Genomic DNA, 6,269 nt, shown 5'->3' with positions numbered 1-6,269 from the left:
GAAAAACATTTTTCACTCTGAAACAACATCTGGCTCTTTTGGCAGGCTGTGTAAGGCTAAGCAGCTTAAATCTGGGAGGGAAAATGTTTCTCTAATAATCCGCTTATTTGCAAGTGGCCTAAAGAACCAGACAAATGCTGGCCTTATTGATTAACCTGTCTGATTTTAATTATTTATATTGCTTTTCACAGACCCAATTGCATTTTTAGTGATGTGATAAAACTGCATCTCTCATCAACTACCCATACATTTCAATTTTAAACAAATACTGTAGTTGTAAACACGTTTGAGACAGACTGCAAAAATCCCACTAAAATCTCTGGGGATTTAAGTAGCCTAACTGTATGCAGGGCTGTGGTAAATATATTTTACAGGTGCTCTTAATCAAAACCAGTGCTTGGCAACCCTAAATGTTTTCCCAGGATCTGAGGATCGGGATCACGCTTACCCTCCTGGGTTGGATGGTTCAGACTAGCCAGTAAACCAGGGGTCGGCAAACTAAGGCCCAGGGGCCGGATCAGGCCCAATTGCCTTCAGGATCCGGCCCATGGACTGTCAGTGGATCGGCGTGGGGATTCTGTTCATTCAGGCTGCACCATTTCCCCTCCACACACGCACACACACCGTGGCAACACCTCCTCCCTCCCTCCTGGCTTCTCGCCGCCCTGCCTAGAGGAGGAAGGGGGCTGGGCTGAGCTGGCTGAGCACAATTTTAAACAGCCCCTCTCCAGAGCCAGCCCCTTCATGCCGCTCATCTTCCTCCCCCCCCCCCACTGCCCTGGTGCTCCTGTGGGCCAGAGAGCAGAGCAGACGAGCTCCCTCTGCCTACCCACGAGAAGCAGTGGCAGCCCTGGGAAGGTAAATGCAGCATCTGCGGCTGGGGGTGGGGAGGAGGACTACTTGCCCCCCTCACCTCTTCTTTCAGCTCCACCCACCCCCAGTGCCGCTTCTCCGGCCCACCACAAGATCTGAAGGACAGTGGCTGAAATATTTTGCCGACCCCTGCAGTAAACCATTCAGGTTCAAGCATAGCTCAGTTGGTTAGGGCATGGTGCTGATAATGCTAAGGTTGCAGGTTCAATCCCTGTATGGGACAGCTGCATCTCCCTGCATTGTAGGGCATTGAACTAGATTATCCTAAGTCTTCCTTCCAACTCCACAATTCTATGATTCTAAATCCTATGGTGGGAGGGGGAACAGGAGGTCCATTTGGCTCATAGTCCCAACATTTAGCCACTCGATTTTGTGTGTGTGTGTTTGGAAAGTTTTGCAACTTCTTTTTATGCACATCAGGCTGAAATGTGACATGCATCATCGGCACTTTTAAGCAAATAAAAGATGTTCTTTGGTTAGAAAGAAAAAAAGTTTGTTGATTGTTAGCCATATTAAAGAGTTAAAATGTTAATAGCTTGGTATAAGGCCCAGCCCCTTCCACTCTGAGTGGCTGTGAACAGTGGCGTAGCGTGAGGGGTGCAGGGGGGGCCGGGCGCACCGGGCGCAACATCTGGGGGTTAGGGTTAGGGGGCGCAAATCCATGGGTTAGGGGGCGCAAATCCACAGGTTAGGAGGCGCAAATTACTTGCCTTGTCCCGGGTGCTGACAACCCACGCTACGCCACTGGCTGTGAAGTAAACCCCTTCCATTCTCTTTGGCAGGAACTCCATGCTGAAGTAGTCTGTGGCATCAAAAGCAGGCCTATACACCACTTGCTCTTATTATTATTATTTATTGAAATTATATACAACCCCATACCCAGAGGTCTCAGGGTGGTTCACCAAAAAGATCACAATATATAAAATCAAAAACTGGAAGAGTGTGCAGCTTTCCTTCTCCCCTCTGCTTATTGTGATCTGCTGCTTCAGCTAGGGGGGCTTTGGAGAAGGGGATAGGGAAGAAAGAGGGGCAGCTTTGCCATCACCTCCTGTCCCAAGCCTATCCTTGGGTACTTGAGTACATATTGCCCTGGTGGATCATAAGAGCAGACCTGCTGAATCACACCAAAGGCTCATCTTCATCCAACATCCTGTGGCCAACTAGATGACTTATAGGAAGCCTACAAGCAGGACCTAAATACAACAACACTTTCCACACTTGTGAAACAGCTGGCATTCAAGAAAGTAGAGGCAGAACACAGCCATCATGGCTAGCAGCCATAGATCACAAAGTGTTATATTTTATAGTAGGATCATAAATGGATGGCATCTTAACATACCAAAGTAGTAGGGCCTTCCATACTCAGTCTACATCCGTAACAGAATGCTGAAGTGCAGTTCATACATAATTAATTTGCATCTGTTATACATTTGAATTTCACAAGTAATTCACAAGTGTTCTGTATTGCCAAGTATGTACCACTGGGGCTCTATCCATAATTTGCTCTGTTAATTGACAATAAATTCCCCATCTATATGGCCATATGCACAGAATACTTGATAATGAAAGAGTGGTTTCTTCATCGATGGGCGATATATAATAACAAATTTCCTGAAGAGTGATGCCTGCATAAAACTGCCAACCTTCTTAGGTAGTTTATCAGTAGTCTGACTGCAGGATTTAAGAGAACAAAGCTTCTGCCTGCAACCCTTGCTACATCCTAATGCCAGGGACAGCTGTGCATGCCAAAATTCCTGCATGTTGGGGACGCAGAAGAGAGACCAGATAAAAAGCTGACAACCCCTACAGTTAGAGTTTCTCCATATTTGAGCATTATTTAGCTGTTAATCCACCCCACCACATTCAGATTAGATAGGATACTCCATTCCACACACAACATACTTTCCCATTTCTCATTTTCAACTGGCTGGCAACACTCTTGAGGCTACTGAGCATAATCAGTTCTCATTTGGCCATGCAGTTTTTGCTTGCTTGTCCCCTTACAGCACAGGTGGGAATCTTACAGCCCCATAAGACGCACCAGACCACAAGACACACCTAGTTTTTGGAGGAGGAAAACAAGAAAAAAATATATTCTGAATCTCAGAAGCCAGAACAGCAAGAGGGATCTCTGCGCAGTGAAAGCAGCAATCTCTCTTGCTGTTCTGGCTTCTGGGATAGCTGCACAGCCTGCAGACGCACACACATTTCCCCTTACCTTTTAGGAGGGAAAAAGTGAGTCTTATAGAGCAAAAAATATGGTAGTTCTTTGCTTAATTTTGGTAGCTCTTGATAGCAAGAAGGGGGAAATGGGGGGCCCAGACATACACAGGGAAAGGAAAACATGCATCCTACCTCTGACTTAGGGGTGTTGTTTAATTGTTATTTTGTGTCCCAAACCTCTCACTTCTTCATGTCCTCTATGCTCATCTGTGCTTCCACCTTTTCCCCTTGCCAATTCACACTCCATTTTCTGCTTTCTTTCTTCTCCTTCCTTTTTTTCTCTTCTTCCACCAAGCAACACATGCATTTCCTCTCATTTGGTTCAAATCTGGCTCATGCTCTGGAAAGGTGGCTTCATTCATCAAAACTTCCAAATCTGCTCTTCACACCCCCTACTCCTACCCCTTTTCTTCTGTGTAGTCACACACACATCCACAGTCTTGTTGTTTTCTTGTCTCGAAGAGTTCTTGCTCCCCAAGAGTTGACCTTGTCAATTTTGTTTGTTTTGGTTTTTTTGCTGCTGCAGACATCATGTTTCTCTCGAGCATGGCACAATACTTTCCTCCTCTTCTTCATGGCAGCTTAGGCTACCTAATGATTGGCAAACATCCCCACATTTTGCTGCTGCTTGGAACAATTGGTATAGCCATTACCACCAGCTACTGGAAAAATGAAGGGGAGGAGAACGCAAAGGTGCTGCACAGATGGCATCATTTCGCTCAATGAATTTCAAATTAAAATGTGCCTTAGGGGCAAGATATATGTACAACTGAATAAAATTAATCTCTTGAAAAATTATGGTAAACATAGAAATGAATACATATATAGAATACCACATCATATGCTAGCTATTCTCTGTATTACTTTGGAAGGAATCACAGATCAGTGCTGGAGCATATACTTTATATGCAGGTGAAAGGTGGTTGAGCAGCTGGGGCAGACCTCCACTTGAGACTTTGGAACATTGCTGCCTGTCAAAGGAGATATAAATGTTACTTGAAAACATAACTTGCAGTTATGAGTTGGTGCTGTCCGACAACAAGCAAGGAGAATGGGTTCATCTATTATAAAGGGTCCTACACTCTGGTCTGTGGACCACCTGTGGGCCACACGCTTCTTTCAGGTGATCCGTGGTGTGTCTGTAGGTTTGTGCTTGAAGACGGCAGACAGCATATCCCTTGTATTAATGCTCATATGGATTTTAACTGTATTTTAATTGCTGCTTCTATTTCTTCTATTGTATTTTATTACTCTGCGTTACAAAGATGTCTGAAGAAGAAGAGGAGTTTGGATTTGATATCCCGCCTTTCACTCCCTTTAAGGAGTCTCAAAGCGGCTAACAATCTCCTTTCCCTTCCTCCCCCACAACAAACACTCTGTGAGGTGAGTGGGGCTGAGAGACTTCAGAGAAGTGTGACTAGCCCGAAGGTCACCCAGCAGCTGCATGTGGAGGAGCAGAGATGCGAACCCGGTTCCCCAGATTACGAGACTACCGCTCTTAACCACTACACCAAACTGCAAATGATACATGAAGGAGGTTGGCAACATCAACCCTGCCATGAAGGAATCCCTTGCAGATGACCACAGTGTCTGGAGACAGACAGTTATGTATCCAGAGGAGGAATGACTGCTGGGAGGAGCGCAGAGAGAATAAACGTCATAGTGCATCTGCAGCAGCACAACATGCCTTCATCTTCCCCAGCTGCAACAAAACATGTCTCTCCCACATTAGTCTCTACAGCCACCGCAGGCACTGAAATTCAACAGTTTGACTTCACTCCCAATGGCACACTCCTCCATTGTCTCCCAAGACAGAAGGGTACCAATAATTTTGTTAGTTTGAATTCTATTGAATACAAGTTGTAAGAGAATAAATGCAATTTATAAGAAATAAAATAAGCAAAAAACCCCTAATGATCCTACTGCATCTAGCACAGTGCATTACACTTGTTCATGGAAGAGAGGGATATTAGCAGCTACTAACCATTATGGCTATGCTCTACCTCCACAATTGGAGACAGCAATATTTCTGAATGTCAGTTGCTGGAAACCAAGGGAGGAGAAAGTGCTTTTGTGCTCATGTTTTATTTGCTGGTTAACTACTGTGAGAACAGAATGCTAGACTAGATGGGCCATTGGCCTGATCCAACATTATGTTCTCAGTTACAATAGGCAGAAAAATCATTAAGTGGTCCACCCCCCCCTCGTAATTTTCAAGTGGCCAGTATGGGAAACGTTTGGGAACCACTGATCTATTACAGTGGTACCTCGGGTTACATATGCTTCAGGTTACAAACGCTTCAGGTTACAGACTCTGCTAACCCAGAAATAGTTAAGAACTATGCTTTAGGATGAGAACAGAAATTGTGCAGCACAGCAGCAGCAGGAGGCCCCATTAGCTAAAGTGGTGCTTCACGTTAAGAACAGTTTCAGGTTAAGAATGGACCTCCAGAACGAATTAAGTACTTAACCCGAGGCACCACTGTATTTAATCAATGTTCAAATTCTCCACCCATATTGCCATTGTCCAGCAATGTGGTCTGGGAATGCTTTACATTTGAAGGGTGGGATACAAAGATATAAATATTAAAAATCAATTAACCAATAACATGAATTGGTTGCGACTTAAAATGAGCTCTTTTCCGAGTTTTTCTGATAAGCAAACACAACAGTGTGGTACTGGTCTGTGCACACACAAAGGAAATCAATTTTATTTCTGCAGAGAATGTCGGGGGGGGGGGGGGGGAGAGCCTTACTGCTGTCGCCTGTGGGGAACCTGTCATCAGTCCCAAATACCATAGCCAATAGTCAGGGATGATAGGAGTTGTAGTTCAGCAACATCTGGAGGTTCCCGAGCCATGATCTTTGTGATAGGGGTTGTAAGTAAAGGAGAAAAGGAAGAAGTAAAGTGAATGAACTCATTTCCCCCCCCCCCCACACACACCTATTGTTTTTAAACTTACATCAGCTCTAGAATTAAGAGAATTATATAACTTACAAATATCACAGCTTCGGATTTCAGATTCATGCTCTAGTTAGGAATCTGTAAAAGGAAGACGCTAACAGTTATCTCACATTTACGAAATGAGTAACTGGGCGTGACCTTGGGTGTGCGAGACGGGACTTTAAGGCTTTAATCCAAAACAAAGTAAGTTCAGATCGAACCCCTCTGA

Source organism: Podarcis vaucheri (assembly GCF_965113315.1).
Source record: "Podarcis vaucheri genome assembly, chromosome: 3".
NCBI lineage: Eukaryota > Metazoa > Chordata > Lepidosauria > Squamata > Lacertidae > Podarcis > Podarcis vaucheri.
The sequence above is the reverse complement of the archived record's forward strand: the minus strand, read 5'-3'. Positions refer to the sequence as shown.